At 37.7% G+C, this 22400-nt stretch overlaps 1 long non-coding RNA gene across 2 annotated transcripts in view; it reads left to right on the top strand.

Moving 5' to 3' along the window:
- LOC144581165 (uncharacterized) overlaps positions 1 to 22400 on the top strand; it is a 68438-nt gene that overhangs the window by 23157 nt on the left and 22881 nt on the right. For both annotated transcript variants that reach the window (XR_013531694.1, XR_013531693.1), the window contains 2 exons: positions 2434 to 2505; positions 5632 to 22400. The exon at positions 5632 to 22400 is cut by the window's right edge and continues 22881 nt beyond it. This is a non-coding gene — a long non-coding RNA (uncharacterized LOC144581165). The remainder of the gene's footprint in view (positions 1 to 2433; positions 2506 to 5631) is intronic.

The raw sequence follows: 22400 nt of genomic DNA, 5'->3' as shown, positions 1-22400 counted from the left end.
TCACTCCATTCCAAATTGCGGCAAAAATGTAGATGGTAATCACCTATGTACAGGCGGTGTCTACTGCTCATGGTGTCTGCCCCCCTACTGCATGAGCTCTAAGAGTTCCTAGGCAGAAAGTCTCACCACTGTAGATGTGTCTGGAGCACTGACGGTGGCATCATTGCAAGTTGTTCTCAAATTTGTGTGCTTATTTTTGTGAAGGTGTGAGAGTTTACGTGTATGTGTGTGTTGGTTTTTATAAGTTAATTTAGTTAGTTGACTGGTTCATGTGCATATTGTGTTTTGGGTTTGGTGGGACCTTTCAAATTATTTATCTAGACATTGGTACCGTATTGTGGTTTTGATTTTTTGTGATACTCTTTTGTCTATAATTGTGCTTTCATCTCCAAAGTCTGTGTGCATTTATTGTTTACATTTGGTTTTTGCTTTTTTAGGTTCATTTTCTTTGCTTGTTTATTTTTAACTGACACATCATATGTATTTGAGTACAGTGTGATATTTGTATTGTTTGCATTTCACTGTGCATGGCACTGCTGTTTGGTGTTTCCTTGCACACTTGAAGTTTGGTTTTTTAAGTTAGAATTGTGGTTTGTGTTTCAGTGCATGTTTTACTCCTGTTTGGGGGGGCTGTCATGATTGAATTATTAGGTTTTGGTTCATATCTGAGTTTTCTTCTTTGGTTTTGATTTGGTTTTATGTGTTTGGTTTGATTTGTACTGAGAGGTGCTTAGGAGTTTTAGTTGTAGTTTCATTCGTGTGTTTAGACATGTTTGCTTCCTTCCTGTTGTTTTGCCATATTTTTGTTGTTTTCTCTAGTATATGTTTTTCAGCTTGCCTTTTTTTGTGTGTGTATATGTGAGTGGGTGGGTGGGTGGATGGATGTGGGTGTGTATGCATGTATTTCTGTGACTATGTTTTATTTCTGAATGGTGTTGACATTTTAAAAAGTCTTTTGTTATTTTCCATGTATTTTCGGTTTGTGTTGATTCTTTTGTGTATGTATCTTCATTTTCCTTGTGTTTGGGATATTTACATTTGTACTTTTTTCCCTTTTAACATTTGTGGGGCTCATAAAGTTTTGTTTTGCATATCTATGTGCATTTTATTGGGGATATGGCTTTTTTGTAAGTAAGTTGTGCAAGTTTGCTTGGATTTAGCATAATTATATTGAAATTCATCTACATTGTTATTTGCATCAATCGTTCATTTGTTTTTATGGCTGAGTAGTCCATTGATAGCTATTCCACAGTTTTTAAAAAAATGCATTCACCTGTTAATGGCCATTTGTCTCCAGTTTGTATCTATTTTGGCTTTGACTACTAGAAATAAAGTAGCTATGAACCTTGATATAAAAATATCTGTATGGAAGGGAAGAGGGAGGGGGAGAGGGTAGAAGAGAGAAATAGAGAGATGGGGGGCGGGGGGAGAAGAAAGTAGATGGGTAGGGAGACCCAATTCCCAGAGCCCATAGGAAGCACAACCTAGGAAGCAAGGTATAAATGTTACATGTCCATATCAGAGGATGGGACAGAATTTGATAATCTGCTCTTTTAAATCATGTCTTTGTGTTTAGTTGGCAACTGATGTGTATGGATTTTGTTTTCCAAGTGGCCAAATACCTCATCTCACCCAAAGCCATGCTTTGGGTGAGGTGAGTTTGAGAGAAGCCTGGCCAACATAGTGATACCCCACCTCTACTGAAAATACAAAAAATTAGCTGGGTGTGGTGGCATGTGCCTGTAATCCAAGCTACTTGGGAGGCTGAAGCAGGAGAATCACTTGAACCTGGGAGGCAGAGGTTGCAGTGAGCCAAGATTGCGCCACTGCATTCCAGCCTGGGTGACAGAGCAAGACTCCGTCTGAAAAAAAAATTGTTACTCCTTTATTTCTTTTTTTAATTGACGCATAATTGCAAATATTGATGGAATATAGTGGATATAGTGAGATATGTTGATACATATATGCATAATCTAATAATCAAATCAGAGATTTAGCATTTTCATTACCTCAAACATCCATCGTTTCTTTGTGGGGAGAAGATTCAAAATCCTCTCTTCTAGTGATTTTGAAATATACCGTAAAATATTGGTAACTGTTATCACTGTTCTGCTCAATAACACATTGGAACTTAGCCCTCCTAACTGTGACCCTCTACACATAAACCAATTTTTTTTCAAGCCCCCTTTCCCTTCCCTTCCTCAGACTCGTAACCTCATTCTACTCTCTACTCTTATGAGATCAAGTTTCTTAGACTCTACCTATGAGTAAGATTATGCAGTATTTGTCTCTGTGTTTGCATTTCACTATTTTGTGCACATTAGTTATTGGGTTGTTTCATTGTTTACATATGTATTTGCATGCATTGCATATATTTCTTGGTGTAAACATTTATTTGCAAGTGCATGACTGTGGTGACTTCTGTTGCTGCAGGCCTTCATCTCTGAACAGAGGATGCCAAGCCAAGGCCCACAGGATATAAGGAAGTTTCAAATTGGAAAGAAGGTAACTCTCTCCAGCATTGTTTCAACTGAGCTCTATCTGGCCTGCAATAGATAGATATGATGAGTCACTTGAGTGGTCTTTTCTATCTAAGGAGTGACCTTTGAGGCATACAAAGTAGTTGTTCATGTGCCAACTATATTAAATTGAAAATTAGCAGAACAATTCAGTCAAGTATGCTGTCTGAGGAGGAGGGAAAAAGGACAATGGTTATTCTCTCTGTCCTGAAATCTGTCTCATTAAATGTGCAGCAGGTAAAGTAATTAGCAGTCAGGGAAACACACAGGAGGCAGAAGGGAGAGGGAAGAGGGTTTTGTTTCTTTTTTAATCTACTGAGTGTATATTCTGCCTATTCCTAATGGACTGAGAGCATTGGGATTCTGACTGAAATGGCATAGTGAGGTGGAGTGATGGATATTTCAGCGGTGCTGTGTGTAGTGCTTCACTTCAATAAGTGCCATACATGTGTCTAAAAATTTGTTTGGCACTTCTTTGAGTGAAATAATGCACAACAGGTACAACCTCAGTGCTTGCCCTGGGGACAGGAACATGGCTACCTGCACACAGGTGCCATTTCCTAAGTGTCACAACTACCCACTCAGTGATGGGTCAACTCATAAAAACCCCTTTAAGAGCATTCTGTGGGGTAAAACCTAGAAAAGGAGCTTCTCTGGGAATAGCCTCATCTGTAGCTTCCTTAGGGCTTCATATCACTGTTAAGATGGTCAGGGCCACCAGCATCAGCCATGCTCTGCATAGTGCCTTGTTCAGGAAGGTGTTTTTCATACAGATGAATGTTTGAATGGCACCCTTCTGAGCAGAGTAATGTGCAACATGGACGACATTTGTGGTGGCATTGGTAATGATGAGTGGAATTTCAGTCACAATACTGCACTGCCTTGTGCCTTGGTGCCCAGGCTTTAGTGATGAACCATTTCCAGTTACTTTCTGAAGTACCTCTCGAGCAATCTGATCCAGACTGAGGGTGCCTGGGAAAAGTCTCTCATGAGATTTTTCAATTATTTATTGCTTTTTCTCCACAAAATAACAGACTACACAGGAAATAAGATTTGAGGGAGGAACATGATACTTTTTCTCTTGTACCTCTTAATCTTTACTCTCTATACAGCAAAAATACACTTCTTGCCTTAAAAACCTGTGAAACGTTTACACTGATCTTCTTTTCTCATAATATTTAAGCCTTCATTTTAGGTAGTGCAAATAACATTCTGCTGAACTCCAAACTACATAAACCATCTTACCAAGTGATCTCCTCAGGGCTTAGATATCTCAAATTCCCTCTAATATTCCTGTGTATTCATGATGATATTATCGTATCAGTAGAGTTTGATATCATACCCCAAATTTGCTTTCATTTGAACTATTTACATTTTTTAGGGGGTCTTTTTGTTAAGTATTATGTGAACGGATGAAGTGATGATATATAGATATGTATGAACATGTGTGTATATATAATTATGGAAACTTTACATATGCAAAAGTTATATGTATATATACAGACATGTTGATACATAGTCTCATCACTTTATCTGTTCACATAATACTTAAAAAGACCAACTGAAAAACATAAATAGTATCTGTATGTATATTATATATATGACATTCACAGAAAAAGGAAAACAACCATGTTCCTGTCACAAATCTTGTTCCTAGTGTAGTAGTTCTTTTGTGGAGAAAAAGCAATAAATGCTCAAAAAACCTACATGAGATACTTTTCACAGGCACCCCAGGCACCCTCAGATTCTGGATCAAGTCTTATAAGACCTTCAAAGACACACCCAGAATAATGATTGATGAAATATGGAAGTCTATGTAAAACATAAATGTCTTAAGATATTTATTATAAGGATACTGTAAGGAATTACCTTAGGCAATTATGGAGGCTGGCGAGTTCCAGGATCTGCAGGGGATGAATCAGCAAGCTGGGGACCCAGGAGAGCTGATGGTATCATTGCATTTCAAGTCCCGAGATCAAAGAATCAGGGGAACCATTTTGTAGATCAAGTCCAAAGGCCAGCAGGCTTGAGACCAAGGAAGAGCCAAGGTTTTAATTTGGGTACAGTGATTAAAAAAAAAGGAGATGCCCCAGTTTAAAGGCAGTCAGGGAGGAGGAATTCTCTCTAACTCAGGGGAGAGTCAGCCCTTTTGTTCCATTTAGACCTTCATCTGATTGGTGCAGGCCTACTCACGTTAGGGAGGGCAATCTGCTTTACTCTTTCTACTGATTGATTTAAATGCTAATCTCATTCAAAAAGACCTTCATGGAAACACCCAGAATAATGACTGACCAAATGTCTGGGTACTCCATGACTCAGTGAGGTTGAAACATAGAATTAATCATCACAAGTTTACCCCATGTCATACTGACACTTCTACACATCTCCTTAAATTATATTTAATCATCACACGATAAAAATACCAAGGTCATAATTTCATTTAATGTGATAAAACTACCATTTGTACAACCCAGAATTCACTAACCACTTCGCCAGAAGAGGACATAAAGTCCTGGAGTGATGTTTACTCTTCTCTGTGACATTCCATAACATAAATACTGTGATTTAAAGTTAACAATGTTTAATAACTATGATATTATATTGGTACATCTTACGTTACATGATGAGGAGATAAGAGAGACAAGAAAACAAATAGAGAAATATATTAATAAAAATATAAGTAGAAAATGCTCATGAGAACTACAGTTCTCATTTATGTAACTGTCATTTGGTGGTAGCTGGTATTTGCAACTCCTTTTCTTTACCACCTGTTTTGCATTCCCTTTGTCTTCAGCAAGTATCTCAGACAGCCATGATTTTGTACCTGGTGGAGTAACCTAAACTTTCCTTTCTGAAGGGTCTGGGCCATGAGTAGTCCTGCCAGGATTGGGTTGTCATCATTTTCTATTGACTTTAATCACAAGGCATAGTAATGCTAAGAGCCATCTGATGTATTTCAGACATACTCTCCCTTACCTCCATTGTAGAGTACTACTCCCCATTTTCCCTTGGTAGTCAGGATCACCTGCTCCAGGCCACACGCTAACTCCCTTCTCAGACCTCTTAAAAATTCGGAAATTTTATATTGACTTTTCTCTTTCCATGTTTTCAGGGTATCTTTTCTTAAACTATAGCTGTTATGAGAGAAAGAGAAAGACAAAGAGACAGGACTGGAGCAGTACCTCTTTTACACTTCTGTGCTGAAAAATGAGAGACAGCCTGATGCCCCCTTTCAGGTAAACTACATTAAATTACAATCAAGTGTTGGCAAATGTGGATTGTAAAGTTTTAATTTGTTTCCCATCTCAAAACAACCATATGCCCCCTCCCTGACTCAAGAACTTGACGGGAAATGTAGGTTATAATGAAACAGAAGAAAACTACTCTGTTTCCTTTCTTAACAGTATTACCATTCAACGTCATGTGGCTACTCATCATTGTAAGTATTTCTGTCCTTCTTGCACTCATAGGATTTCCTTGGTCACTGAGAGTCCCAGATACTCCTGGTATATTTGTTGGCCACTGTGACTTTTTAAAATTTGTCTTAGCACATTTGTTGGTGTTTATATCGTGATGGGGGGAGTGATATATGTATTCGTGTGTGCCTTGGTTTATGTGCCCATACATTTTTGTGTGCATGTAGTGTGGGGATTTTGTGGTTTTTATTGTTTGAGGTTTGATCTGTGTTTTTGTCTTGCTTTTGCTATTCTCACCAGTTTGCTTCATGTGTACGGTTTTGCTTTGTTTGCCTTTGGCTCCTTCGGGATTATATGTGTTTGAATTTGTTTACAGATTTGGTGTACATTTTGTTATTAGTGTTTTGATTGGTATTTCTTTATGTACATTGCTTGGAATTCTGAATTTTCTTTTTGTTATTTGCATATTAATTTGTGCATATGTTGTTGGAACTTTGCATTATATGTTGCTAGAGTTCTTTTAGATGGCTTAATATTGTTTATAGTTAGTTTTATGTTTTTTTTTTTTGTATTTTAGTTCTTTTTAATCTTGTTTACTTTGGTCTGTGTCTGTGTGTGTGGTTTCATGGAGCAGTGGGTCTTAGACTCTCTTGCTATGTGCTAGGTTGTTGTAAAGACTACTTTGAAGCTACTGAGGAATGGGTGATGCAAAGGAACCAAAGTAGTACTTGTACTAATGTTTCAGGGGGAGAGTATTGTTTTCGGCCTATTTTTTTTCCCTTGAGAACTTTGGGGAGCTACATCAAGGGCCCAAATATTTAAGAGAAAAGGTAAGTGGACAAAGGGAAAATTGATGTGTGTAAATATTTCTATAGAATCTAACTTTGGTTGCTTTTCATGGATTTCAAACAATTCAGTAAAAGGGCTGAGATATTTAGAATCATTTTATTCACTGAACAAAAGAAACACTTGTGACAGAATATTCATTATTATCCATTACAAACTCAAAAGAAGTACAGGGCTACTGTGTAAGATGGCTCCGATAATTTACTCTTACTAAACTAAATGCAGAGTGATTAAGCCCAGGGCCACATGGTAGCATACATCTGGAAGAAGGAATTTCTAACTCTGCCAGCACAGCTTCATTACATCTATAGTGTCTATACTGGATGGAGTTCTTCTCTATTTTGTCAAATTTTTTATATTAGAAAGCCTGTGAAAAATGAGGACAAAAGTCCTCTATAGAATTGGGACTGGGAAGAAAGAAGACAGTGTTTAGATGGCCAGTTTGTCTTGAGAGCACATCTTTAGGGGCACAGGCTATCATAAGTCTTCCTGTAATGCACAGAAATATTAAGGAATATGCGATGTTCTCTGCATTTAATGGAGAGGACAAACTTCCTTCTGGACAGTTGCAAGCAAGGGAACATGAGCAGAAGTCTCAGATATCCAAATCTCAGATAACTGGCAGAATTGTTATCTTCAAATTAGATTGCTGGGAGTGGTGGCTCACGCCTGTAAACCCAGCACTTTGGGAGGTGAAGGCAGGTGGATACCTTGAGATCAGGAGTTCAAGACCAGCCTGGGGCAACATGGTGAAACCTTGTCTCTACTAAAAATACAAAAAATTAGTCAGATGTGGTGGCAGGAGAGGCTGAGGCAGGAGAATCGCTTGAACAAGGTGGTGGAGGATGCAGTAAGCCAAGTTCTCACCACTGCACTCCAGCCTGGGTAAAAGAGCCAGTCTCCATCTCAAAAAAAAAAAAAAAAAAAAAAAAAAAAACTCTAGATTAATTACCTTAGATCCGTAGTAAACGAGATTATGAGATGGGAGTCAAGAGAGATAACAACATAGCAATGTGGGACATCAGGGATTGTTGGTGAGTAATCCTGAAGTACTGAAATTTATCATTTGCTCATTGTGAAAGGAACCTACCTTGTTCTCATCAATCAGTTTTGCTTATAGTATTTAAGTATCCTTTAAGAGAATTGCTCAAATTCTGTCCCTACACAAATACCTTTCCATCTGAACCCCAAATACCTTTACCCTTTCACTCATTGATAGTACTGTCCTTTCTCAAAGCCTATTACTTTGCCAGTGCTCAGAAAATCTTCTCTCATGTCAACATGTAATTAGAAATGAAGACAGTGCTGAAAACTTTTTTTTCAGTTGGTCTCCTTACCTTTTTAATGTGAACATTTTTACATTATATGTGAATGAATGATGTGACTAAAGAATCACTTGAGAATGAATAAATGTTGCAAGCCTTTTGAGTAGGACTAAATACTGCGTTTGCTTTTTTCCCTAATTTTTCTTGGGTTCTTATTAACATATGACTTAATGAGAGAGACGATGTCAAGAGCCACTCTCTTTTGGACTTAATCAATCATAGCACTGGGCCAGTGCCTGAGGAGTAAATTGTAAATTTTACATTCTTCTGTTGAGAAATGATGTAGAAACTGGTGTCATTTCTGATACAAGCTCCTTTAAATCATTTTAGGATTTGTTGAGTTGACAACTTGTATTTGTGAATTTCTTTGCCTAAAGCTAGTAACTGTATATCATATGTCAACCTAAGCTGTGTCAGAAAATTTAGGTTGTAATATAAATTAGAGACATTGCTGTTCTCTGTCACCTAACATAGTAGTTAGAATGGTACGGAGTGCAGGCTGGTACCATTATCTTCCCCATTCCTTCCTGTACTCTAGCATTTCCCATAGACTTGTCTATGTAACTACTCTGAGTTTCTCTTCACTTTTGCATGTTTATATGGTAGTGGTCAGAGTAATCTATGTGTACGGTTGGTGTGGAATTGTAATTGGATGTGCATGTGCTTATGTTGTATGGATATTATTGTTGGGTTAGTGTTAATATTTAGTTGAAATATTCTTTAGCCTCTCTTGTATTATGTTGCATATATAAATTTGGTTTTAATATGTTATTGGATTCAGTTTGCTGGTATTTTGTGGAGGTTTAGTTTAGAACTCTTGAGAAAGAGATTTTACATGGGCTTAATTTACTTTTATATTTTCCTTTGAGTTTCCCTACTCATACCAAAGACCCCACAGAGACTGAAACGTTATATGTTTTATATACCTACATTAGAAAGTACAATATTATTTCCTGTTGTCTGCTAACCCCATCTCCACCAGGTGATTATTCTTAATCTACATAATATGTTTGCCTTGGATACTGCTAATTGTTATGCTTTTGTTTTCAGAAGATAAGGTATGTACTCTTTTGGCTAGCTTCTTTAATCATATTTTTTATGGTTGTATATTATATACCATGAATTGTTCATCTGTATACCTGCTGATGACATTTCAGCTGTGTGAAATTTTTGGCTACCGTGAATGCTGCCGCTGTGAACACTCATGTAGAAGGTACTGTTTTGACATTTTCCTTGGAATGGCAAGATAATATGGTGGATTTATGATTAACTTAAAAAAAAAAAAAAAACTAAAATCTGCTTTCCAAAGTTTTACAGTTCCAGATTTCCAGTTTCTCATCTTTAGCAGCACTTAGTGTATTTAACCTTTCAAAAATTTTGGCTCCTAGTGGGAGTAACGTATTACCTGATTATGGTTTTAATGTGTACTTCCATAATAACTAATGATGCTAAGCCTTGTTATGTGCTTAATTTCCATTCATATATGTTATTTAGAAGGCAAAAACACCATAAACAACTCAAATTTCCTTCAATGGGTATGGTACATCCATTCACTGGAATACTATTTCATAACAACTTGATTCATCTCAAAGATTTTGCTGAGTGCAAGAAACCAGTCTGAAAAATGTGCCATGTTGCATGATTCCATTTATATGAGATCCCTTAAATGATGACTTATATTAATAGAAAATAGTTTACTTACTGTCAGGGCTTAAGGGTAGCTTCACTACAAAGTGACAGCAGAAGGAAACTATTTACTGTGATGTAACTGTTTTCTATCTTGAAAGTGGTGATGTTTATACATGTGTTAAAATTCATAGGAGTATATGCATACAAAAAACTTTAATTTTACTGTGCATGTTTAAAGAATATCCTATGACTACTAATAATTTCTGTTGCAAATCCTTTCACCACATTCCAGTCTTAGCCAAGGTAAATAGCTTCTGGAATATAAAGACGGCAAAGTATTATTTTAAATATCATACCTCAAATATTAGCTTTTATACTTCATTCTCTAATAAAAGAAACCTAGAATTGTTAGAAAGATTGGTGATTCTAGGTCTAGAGCAGGAAAATTACAAGAGAATTACAAACTTGAGGAATCTGAAGTACCAGAAAATAAGAGAGTATTCTAAAAATAAGGATAAAATGATGCACTCTAAAAGAGCTTCCAGTTTGCCAAAGCTGAATAATTAGTAACAACAGTATTTGATTAAAATGCAAATAATAAAATTAATACCTAGCAGTACATAGTACATAAATAAACTATTGAATAATTGCATGTGGGATAAGGTAGTGTTATAGATTGTTTATATCCTTCCCAGATTTATATGTTCAAATCCTAATTTTCAATGTGAATGCTATTAGGAGGTGGTACTTTGGGAGGTGATTAGGTCATGAGGGTGGAGCTTTCACCATTGGGATTGGTGCCCTTACAAAAAAGGCTCCCAGAGAGTTCTGTCACCTCTTTTCTGCTGTGTGAGGACATAACAAGAAGTCTGTAGTAGTTTGAACCCCAGAAAAGGACCCTAACCAAATCTTGATCCAGTTGGCACCCTAATCTCAGACTTCCAGAAACCAGAACTGTGAAAAATAAATTTTTGTTGTTTATGTGCCAACAGATTTATGGTAACCTGAATTGACTAAGTTACAAAACTACCTTACAAAATAATTCTGAATTATATGTGTAGATACTCTCCTTATTTCCCAAGAGGTGGAATGTATTGCCTCTCTACTTGAATGTAGGCTGGGCTCTATGACTCATTTCCAAAGAATTATGTGAGTAAAGGGAAAAAAGTAGTGATGTTACAGTATAGAAACTGGAAAACATACCACCTTAACCAAATATTTATAGGTTAACACCACTGGTGTTAAGTCATGTTGACTTACTGTCTGATATGATACAGTGAGAAGGCCACTTCATTTTCATGGTATTCCACCCCAAAAATCTCAGAACCATAATGAAATCAAAAGAAAATATCAGAAAAACTCAATCTGAGGGGCATTCTAGAATATGGCTGAACGGACAGATTTGACTCTTCAAAACTGTCATGGACATTAAAACCAAAGGAAAACTGATATATTTCACTACTTAAGGAAACAATAAAATCACATTTGTGGGAAAAAGGGTGGAAATGTAAATGTCTATAGTTCTGTTAATGTTATTGTGCCACTCTGAGTTTTCACAGATGTATCATTGTTATGTAAGATGATAACCTTAGGGGAAGATGGGTGATGCTATATGGGAACTCTCGGTAATGTGTTTACAACTTTTACATGAACCTAAAATTATTCTAAAATAAACAAAAGAGGAGCAAAGAATGAAAGGAAAGAAACAAAAACAAAACATAAATCCAGTTCCTCTTCTGCCTAGTGTGTATGAAAGAGGAAGGAATGTGAATTTCAACTTAACAACGCATATACATATTGCATGTGTGAAAAATTCAGATGAACACCAAATTCATGATTTTTCTTCAACAACTCAGTACTACAGGTTAAAGATCTATTAGTCAGCTTGATCTTAAGGAAGAGCATGCCCTGCCAATGAGAAATGGCATACAGAGACTGGCTCATCTATGACAAAGAAAGTAAGGTAATTTGCAGTGGCCTAGCAAGCCCTAAGGAGTAAGCAAGGAAAGTCTACCACTGGGGAAAGAGATGCAACATGGAGACATATTCCGATGTGCTTTCCATGTGCGCAGATGTCAAAGATCAATGCGTAAGCCCGGAAGACAGAGAAAATGTCTCTGGAACCTAAATTATCACCCTATGCACAAAGCAATGCTGGAGAAATTTGAAGACTGTATTACTCTTAAGGTAATTAACAGAACAACAAAACCCAATACCAAGTTAATAACTGACAAGATTGATTCAAATGCCACTATCACATAATCAGAGCCTGAGGGGGAAAAAAAGACATGTTTCTTTCCAGGTGAAATTATTTACTACTTTCTTTACTATTATATAAACAATGTTCAGCATCAAATGCAAATTTCAAAATGCATTTACAAAGAAACATGAGAAAACTTACTATCAAGAGACAAATAAAATCAGACCGAGAGATGATCCAGTTGTCAGGATGGTTAGAAAGAGAGACTTTACCATAGCTATAATTAATATATTTAGTTATTTAGTTGTATTACTCTGTTTTCCACTGCTACAAAGAAATAACTGAGATGGGGTCATTTATTAAAATAAGAGGTATAACTGGCTCAAGGTTTTACAGGCTGTATAGGAAGAGGAGGGAAAGCTCATAAAGCTTATAATTATGGCAGAAGGCAGAGATGCGTGAGCACCTCACATGGCCAGAACAGGAGGAAAAGAGAGATGGGGGAGGTACTACACACTTTTAAACAGACTACTGTGAGAACTCACTATCGTGAGAACAGCACCAAAGGGACGGGGTTAGACCATTCATGAGAATTTCACCCCGATGATCCAATCACCTCCCACCAGGACCCACGTCCAACATTGGGGATTACAATTTAACCTGAGATTTAGGTGGGGACACACATCCAAGCCATAAAATTCTGCCCTGCCCCCTCCCAAATCTCATGTCCTTCTCATTAAAAATACAATCATGTCTTCCCTATAGTCCCTACAGCTTAACCAGTGGCTCAAGCTGTACCGGGGCCATTTAGGCCGAGGTTGGTACTGGAGCAGCGTCCAGATACTTCACAGGGCAGTGGGGATGCTAGGTATAGCCCAGGAAAGCATTCTCCCCTCCTAGGCTTCTTGCCCTGTGATGGGAGAAGGGATTACTACAGAGGTCTCTGAGGCCTTCCCATTGTCTTGGTTATTAACATTCAGCTCTGCTTTACTTATGCAGATTTCTGCAGTTGGTCTGAATTTTTCGCCAGAAAATGGGTTTTTCTTTTCTACCTTGTGGCCAGGCTTCACATTTTCAAAACCTTTATACTTGCTTTCCTTCTTTTAAATATAAGATCCAGTTTTACATCATTTTTTTGTTGGTGCATATGAGCATAAGCTATTAGAAATGACCTGGATCCATATTGAATGCTATGCTGCTTAGGATTTTCCTCTACTAGAAACCCTAAATCATCACTGTCAAGTTAAAAAATTCCACAGATTGCTAGGGCAGGGCCACAATGCCACCAATTTCTTGGCTAATTCATAACAAAGGTGACCTTTACCCCACTTCCCAATAAGTTCCTCATTTCCATCTGAGACCTCCTCAACTTTGCCTTAAGTGTCCATATCACTATCAGCAATGTAGTGACAAGCATTTAACAAGACTTTGGGAAAATTGAACTTTGCCTTCATCTTTCAGTCTTCCCCTGAGTCCTCCAAAATATTTTAACTTCTGCCTGTTATCCAATGCAAAAGCTTTTTCAACATTTTTAGGTATCTTTATTTGGCTCATAGTTCTGTAGGCTATACAGGAAACATGGCTGGGAGACCCCAGGAAACTTTCATCTGTGGCAAAGGAGGAACTAGCACCTCACATGGTTGGAAAAGAAGGGAGAGAGAGATTGGGGAGATTCTACACACTTTACCAACCAGATCTTGTAAGAACTAACTACTCACTATATTGAAAACAGTATCAAAGGGATGGTGCTAGACAGTTCATGAGAATTTCACTCCCATGTTACAAACACCTTCACCAGGCCCCACCTCCAACATTACTCATTACAGTTCAATCTCAGATTTGGGTAGGAGCACAGATCCAAACCACATCAGTAGTGGAAAAAGCAGACATCATGGATGAGCAAATGAGGAATTTTAGCACAGAGATAGGAAGAGTAGATATCTTAGAAATTTACAGTTAGGAAAAAGCAAACTATTTTGAGAGAGAAATATTTCTTTTGTTGGGTCACAATTATCTGTAATAAACACAAAAATGACATTTTTTTTTCAAAGAACATTTAGGTTATTCACTACAGTAGAAATGCATTACAAGACATGTTAACACATTTTTGTCAGGCAGAAAAAATAGGCAGAATTGTGAATCTACACAAATTAAAAACTGAGAAAGTAATAAAGATGAAGATATGGTTGGTTGTAAACGGGAAAGATCACAGCCCCCAAATCACTAAGTTAAAGGGAAAAGTCAGGCTGGGAAGTGCTCAGGGCAAACCTGCCTCCCATTCTGTTCACAGTCAGCCCTCTGCTCACTGAGATAGATGCTTATCTGACTGCCTCCTTTGCAAAGGTTAATCAGTAACTCAAAAAAAAATCCAACCTTTTGTCTGTCACCTACCTGTGACCTTAAAGTCTCCTCCCCACTTTGAGGTGTCCCACTTTTGCTTAGGGTTGTCCCTCCTTTCCAGACGAGACTGAACAAATGTTCATCTTACATAAGTTGACCTATGTCTTATTTCTCCTTAAAATGTATAAAACCAAGCTGTGCTCTGACCACCTTGGGCACCTGTCACCAGGACCTCCTGAGGCTGTGTCGTGGGTGCACATCCTCACCCTTGGCAAAATTCACTTTCTAAATTACCTGAGACCTGTCTTAAATTTTTGGGGTTCACATAGAGGACATTTTATTAATCAGTCAATAAAAGTAATTAACAAAAATATGACAAAGGATGGGGTGAATTGTAAGCGTACTATCAAAGTTTTCAAACTATACACGAACTAGTAAAATATTCCTTGAAGATAGACTGTGATGAATTAAATATGAACTTTGTAAACCCTAGAGCAACTGCTATTTTTTTAGAGGGACCTAATTAATAAGCCAAGAGTGGAGAAAATATAACCGAATGATATAAATACTAAGAAAAAAACTAGAAAGCCAACCAGTTTCAATGCATGTATATAATCATACTAACAAATGATCTAAATGCTTCCATTAAGACAGAAATTATCAAATTATATAGAAATAAGAAACAACTATATACTTTCTAAAACAAACATTTTAAATATAAAGACCTATGTGCAAGTTAGGTAAAAGTAAAAGCATGGAAAATATATTAATGCAAACAGTAAATCTTAGAGCTCAAAAGCTTAGAGCTGTATTTAACTGTTAATAACACCCATACACAGAGAGAGAGTTCCCCCAAATAAATGAACTATAAAGCAGCATGAAGCTACGAGAAATAAAGTAGCATGTCTTATCTTCCAGCCCATCATCTGTCTTGTCTGTCTCTCGTATTAATTTCTATGGGTTCTTTACACTCCATACCCTGAAGAATAAATGAAATTTCTGCTCTCTCCAACCTGGCACCCTCTGACTCTTCTCTGCTTCTTTACATCCAGGTTGTTGTATTCTGTGGTTTTTCTGTTGGAAACTGGGTCTGTGCAGCACAGCTGGAGTTTTAGGACAACAGAAACTTTGGTGGCTGGTTCGTCCTGTATATTTAACCAGTAATTTTAAGGGGTTTTTTTTGTTTTTGTTTTTATGAGACAGGGTGTCACTTTGAAATTCAGGCTGGAGTACAGTGGCGCAATCTTTGCTCACTATAACATCTGTCTCCCAGATTCAAGGGGGTCTCCTGCATCAAACTCCTGAGTAGCTGGGATTACAGGCACAAGCCACCATACCTGGCCAATTTCGTACTTTTAGTAGAGACAGGGTTTTACCATGTTGGCCAGGCTGATTTCGAACTCCTGACCTCACTTGATCTGCCTGCCTCGGCCTCCCAAAGTGCTGGGAACAGAGGCATAAGCCACTGCCCCTGGCCCATGAAGATGTTTAATGAGACAAGTAAAATAACGTGAAAACCAATGGGATAATCCAGACAAGGATTACTCTCCTCTAAGGAAAAGAAGTGAAAAGCTCTATTCTTGCTAACACTAAAAATGTGCATGTTAATTATCTGTTCATGGTGTTGTATGCCTTTAATCCCAGCTACTCGGGAGGCTGAGGCAGTAGAATCGCTTCAACGTGGGAGGTGGAACTTGCAGTGAGCCGATATTGCAACAATGCATGCAGGTCTAGGTGACAGAGCCAGACTCTGTCTCAAAACAATAACAAAAATAAAAAACAAACGTCTGCATGTAAAAATCTCACTCAGGGCAGGATGAAAAGGGGAGTGCTGGGGGCTAGAAGTGTCATAGTTCACTGGCAGAAATCTTGGTGGCCATGCAAAGCCATAATACACCTATAGGGACTCGAATAAAAGCTGTATGAATGGGGAGCATTTGGTCTGGGATGCCACATTCAGCCATTCAGCGTGCAGTGCCCTTCGCAGGGAGGTGTCATTCATGTGGACTAAATCATGAATGTCGCCTTCTTGAGAAGAGCAATGTACAGCATGTACTGCGCACGTGGTGTCCCTGGGGATGGGGCTGTAGCTGCAAGCACAGCAATGCCTGTTTTGGGTCCTGTGCACCCTCTCTTCAGTGCGGGGCTACTTCAAGGAACTTTTTGTGCCTTCTAGGAGACTATACATAGGAACAGTGGACTCCTGAGAAAACACATCCACTCAGGTTCTTCAAGAATTTCTCTCTTTTTGCCAAATGAGGCTTGGCTCAAATGAGAAAGACACTGTATAGAGGCCACAGCCATTGTTCGTCACCTGAGAGGTTTTACTCCAGATGCCCAAATTCTCTAAACTTTTCTCACCTATCAACTAGTCATCATTTGCAAGGCTCCTCCTTTAGAGCTCCCAAAAGACTCTCCTGCTCTCAGGTTCCTTCATTGCTGATACACAGTGTCCATTTTTTCACAAAAACTAAAACATTTTCTGATTGACTTAAAATACCTTTCAAATTGTATGTCACCAATTTGTGAAGAGGTAAGCATAGTCCACTCAAGAGTATTTCACTCTTTTTCTTTTTTCCCCATTTTTTAAGGGTATATTTGAAGATAGGAAGGGTATGATAGAATTGATACTCAAGAGATATCTCCTAGGCTTCTTTCCCCATTTCCTTGTGGTGACATTTCTTAACTCTTAACCTAATAGAGAGACAGAGGAAAACACACACACACAGAGAGCAAGAGAAAGACAAGCAGCAGATTGTGAGGCCATCTGCAGCATGAAACTAGAATGCATGTTTGGGAAGTAGGTTATAAATAAGCTACTTATATTGTGGAAATGTGTAAAAAAAATTATAAATAGTAAGTGATTAATACAATTTTTATTCCAACTGAAATAGAGGCTACAGCATAAAAACCGAAAGGGAAAAGCTAGAAAAAAAATTACTATATAGTTACAGGCAGGATTTTTATTTTTTAGATTCAGAATGTATGGATACATACAAGACCATTAATGTTTGAAACTAAAAAAAATCTGTTGAAGTATCTTTTCTGTAATGAAAACAATTGTACTAATACAATACATAGAATCTTTGAGGGGGGCGGCGGCGGCATTCAACTGTCAAAAAATTCTTTCAGTTGGAACTACTGTATGTACACAGAATCTTCCAATTTTTAGTATATAATTTCTAAAACTGTATCATAGTGAATGCATGTTTACTTATATAGCTTTAAATGATATCCTAAAATGAAAGAAAAGGGACTTTAGTTGTTATCGTATCTCTTTATGAATTCTCAAAAAGAGCAGTATTCACTGGTATTTATGGTTTTTCTAATAGTGAAATACTTTTTTGTATTCAGCATTTTTTTCTTCCAACTTATTAAGGTTTATGTGTTATAAATATTGTATCTAATTAAGGTGTACAACATGAAGTATTGATATATGCATACATAATGCAATGATTAAATCAAGCTAATTAAAACATAAAATAATCTAAAAGTAAAATGCTTAGGTAAAACTCTACAGAAAATGTACAAGATCTCTGTGGTAGGCAGAATGATAGCCCCCCCACCCCGCACCCTGCCAAACGATGTTTACAGAGTACCCCTGAATTCAAAAACAACACGTTTTATGATAGAAAGAACCTGGCAGATATGATTAAATTAAATATTTTGAGATTGGAATTATCCTAGATTATCTAAGGTGACCCCAAGAGAATCACAAGGACTGTTAGAAAGAGGAGGAAGCTGGGCAGAATGACAGAAACATTGGAAAATGCTATAGTATTGACTAGAGGTGAAGGTAAATGCCATGAGCAAAAGAATGGAGAAAGGAACTAGAATCCAAAAATTGCAATCAACTAGATTCTCCTGTAGAGCCAACAGAAGGAACAATGCCCTGCCAATGCCTTAATTTTAGCCAAGATAGACCTATTTTAGATTTCTGATCTTTAGGCTCTAGTATAATAATGTTATGTTGTAAACACCCAAATTTATGTGAATTTGTTACAGTATCAATAGGAAACCAAAAACATCTGTATGATAAGAGTGTAAATACCCTAAGAAAATAATTACTAGTTAAGTGGACTATCATATTTATGGATTGAAGGATTCAAATCTATGGATTTACAGAGTTCTACTGATCTATAGAGTTAATGCAATTCCAACCAATGTCCCCCCCAAAAATCTGCAGATGTTAGCATGATGATTCTAAAATTGATCTAAAGGGAAATAAAATAAAATATCCAAAGCAACCTGAAAGAGAATCACAAAGTTGGAGAATTTACAGTTGTAATTTCTAGAATTACTGTCAAACTAGATTAGCCAATATAGTGTGGTACTGAAAAAGGATGGAGAAGTGGAATAGAAGGACCAGGAATATCCATACATGTCACCAGTTGATTTTGACTCAGCTATAAAGTCAATCTAATGAAGTAATAATAGTATTTACACAATAAGATGCAGGCAAATGTTATATACATATATGAACCTTGGTCCATATTTCAAACCACATGCAGAAATTAACACAATCTTAGACCAAAATGGCAAACTATCAAATTTCATAAAACAGAAAATGTTTGACCATTATTATATGATATCAAAGTATAAAAATAAAATTGACTCATAAGTTGATAAAATAGACTTTGAAAACATTAAAATTTGTCTTCAAATAAGACCACTAAGACAATAAAATGGCAAACTAGAGAATACTTAAAATATATGTAATTTTATAAAGTGATAAATATTTCCAGCATAAATAACTACATATAATTCAGCACTTCTGTGTATACTAAAAATTTTACTAGTTACCATATTGTAGTCCTAGCACATGAAAAAAACTGGTTTAATTGTTACATACTCATTCTAGACCTTTCTTCCTATTGTATAATTTTGTCCCATTGTTAATGTGAATCAATTAGTTTATCCTCAATAATTTAAAATAAGTTTACATTTATAAGGGTTAGGAGTCAGGAACATGGAAAGGCAAGAACTCTAACTGTACAGAGCTCAAAAGAGGAAAAATAACTGCCAAAAACAAATTTTATACTTTTCCTAGTTATTATTACATCAGAATTCTGTCAAAGAAAAATATATTTTTGTTGATCCCTTTTTTTTCTTACCATGAGCATATTTCCTATGTATTCCAGAACAACTTGCAAAACACATAAAAGGTATGAAACATATGAACTACAGTAATTAAATGTTATCATAACACTAACATCATGATGTGGATACAATATTTGATAAAATTTAGATATGGAACTTTCCACACACTTATCTGTGTTTATACTTAGATTTTAGGTCTGGGTCAACAATTTTGTGCCATTCTCCTATAAACGATTTCAAATAATGCATCATCAATATTTTACAAAAACACTGAGTAGCCTAGTAAATGATTCTGAAACATGATTTGATGTGCCATCTTTCACTCTATCATACAATTGTTTTAATTGATTTTTGACTTGCTTTTATAGCATTTTCAGTATTTTAAATGTTTTCTAAGTCTTTTCTAGTTTCTCTCAAATTTGCTAAAATATTCCATTTTAAATAATGGTTTATTTCCACTTTTTAATTCCACCAGAATTCTACCCCAATGATCCAATCGCCTCTCACCAGGCCCCCACCACCAACATTGGGGGTTACAAGGCAACCTGATATTTGGGTGGGGACACAGATCCCACCCTTACAATTCTGCCCTGGCCCCTCTCAAATCTCATGTCCTTCTCACTTTGCAAAATACAATCCCATCAGTCCCCCAAAGTTTTACCTCACTAAAGCATTAACTCAGAAGTCCACAATCCAAAGTCTCATCTGATTCAATTCTAATCCCTTCTACCTATCAGCCTATAAAATAAAAACAAGTTAATTAGTTAAATGGAGGTAGAAGCACTAGGTAAATACTCATGAGAAATCAGCCAATAGAAAGGCTACAAGTCCTGTACACATCTGAAACCCAGCAGAGAAGTCTTTAACTCTTAAATCACCAAAATGATCTCCTTTGATTCCAATGTACCACATCCAGGGCACACTGGGGCAAGTGTTGGGCTCCCAAAGCCTTCGGGAGCTCCAACCCTGTAGCTTTGTAGGGTCCAGTCCACAGTGGGCTGGCACTGAATACATATGCCTTTTCCAGGCTCAAATTACAAGCTGTCAGTAGATCGAGGGGCTAGAGGATAGTGGCCCACTTCTCACACCTGCACTAGGCAATGCTCCAGTGTAGACTCTGTGTGGGAGCTCCAACCCCACATTTCCACTCTGCACTGCCCTAGTAAAGGTTCTCCAAGAGGACTTCATCCTTACAGCAGGCTTCCACCTGGATAGCCATGCTTCTCCATACATCCTCAGAAATCTAGGTGAAGCTCAGAAGCCTCAACTCTTTCTCTGTGCACCCACAGGCTTAACACAAAGTGGAAGCCACCAAAGATCAGTTTGTTCCAACTGAACCAGCGGCTAAAGCTGTATGGGAGACACTTTCGGCCAAGGCTGGCACTGGAGCAGCCACAATATTGAGAGGTGTGTTCACAGTACAAGGCACTGGGTCCCTGGGTGTAGCACACGAAAACACTGTCCCCTCCAAGGCTTCTTGGCTTGTAATGGGAGGAGGGGCTACTGCAGAGGTCTCTGAAATGCCTTTGATGCCTCCCCATTGTCTTGGCTATTACCATTCAGCTCCTTGTTACTTAAACAGATTTTCGCAGCTAGCTTGAATTCCTCCCCAGAAAATGGGTTGTTATTTTCTACCATGTGGCCAGCCTGCAAATATTTAAAACCTTTACACCCTGCTTTCCTTTTAAATATAAGTGCCAGTTTTACATCTTTTTTGTTGACACACATGAGCATAGGCTGTTAGAAGCAACCAGGCACCACCTTGAATGCTGTGCTGCTTAGGAATTTCTTCTATCAGAAACCCTACATCAACACTGCCGGGTTGAAAAGTTCCACGGATCCCGAGCGCAGGACCACAATGCCGCAGTTGTTTGCTAATCTAGAACAAAGGTGACATTTACTCCACTTCCCAATAAGTTCCTCATTTCCATATGAGACCTCAGTCTGGTGTTTAGTGTCCATATGACTATCAGCCATCACAAGTCTTTAGGAAATTTCAACTTTTCCTTCATCTTTCTGTCTTCCTCTGAGGCCTCCAAACTCTTTCAACCTCTGCCTGTTACCCAATGCAAAAGCTGGTTCCACATTTTTGGTATCCGTAATTGGCTCATGGTTCTGTAGGCTGTAGAGGAAGCCTGGCTGGGAAGGCCTCAGGAAACTTTCAGATATCCAAGAGGCAAGGGAGGACCTAGCTCCTCACATGGCCAGAAAAGAAAGAAGAGAAATGTGGGAGGTGCTACACACTTTTAAACAACCACATTTCCTGACAACTCACTATCATATGAACAGCACCAAAGAGATGGTGCTAGAACATTCATGGGAATTCCATCCCCATGATCCAATCAAGTCCCCCCAGGCCCCACCTCCAACATTGGGGATTGCTACTTAGCATGAGATGTGGGTGGGAACACAGACCCAAACAATATCACTATTGAAAAAGGTAGACTTCACGTTGAGCAAATGAGGAGTTTCAGCACAGGGATAGGAACTATGAGAAATGGCTATGTTAGAAAAAAGCAAACAAACAATTTTGAGACAAATATTTTTTTTGATGGGCTCATAGTTATCTCTATTATAAACACAAAAATGACATAATTTTTTTCAGATAAAGAACATTTCGATTATTCACCCCAGTAGAAATGCATTACAAGACATGTTAACACATTTCCTCAGGCAGAAAACATACCAGGCATAAACATGAATCTACAAAAACAAAAACTCAGAAAATAATCAAGATGAAGATTTGGTTGTAAAAGGGAAATATCACAGCCCCAAAATCACTAAGTTAAAGGGGAAAGTCAAGCTGGGAAGTGCTCAGGGCAAACCTGCCTCCCATTCTGTTCACAGTCAGCCCTCTGCTCACTGAGATAGATGCTTATCTGACTGCCTCCTTTGCAAAGGTTAATCAGTAACTCAAAAGGATGTGACCTTTTGTCTGTCACCTACCTATGACATGAAAGCCTCCCCATCACACTGAGGTGTTCCACTTTTGCTTTCAGTTGTCCCTCCTTTCTGGACCAGACTG

The sequence above is a fragment of the Callithrix jacchus genome, chromosome X (assembly GCF_049354715.1).
Source record: "Callithrix jacchus isolate 240 chromosome X, calJac240_pri, whole genome shotgun sequence".
In the NCBI taxonomy this organism is placed as follows: Eukaryota; Metazoa; Chordata; class Mammalia; order Primates; family Cebidae; genus Callithrix; species Callithrix jacchus.
Note: the sequence above shows the minus strand (reverse complement) of the source record. Positions and strands in the feature narration are given on the sequence as shown.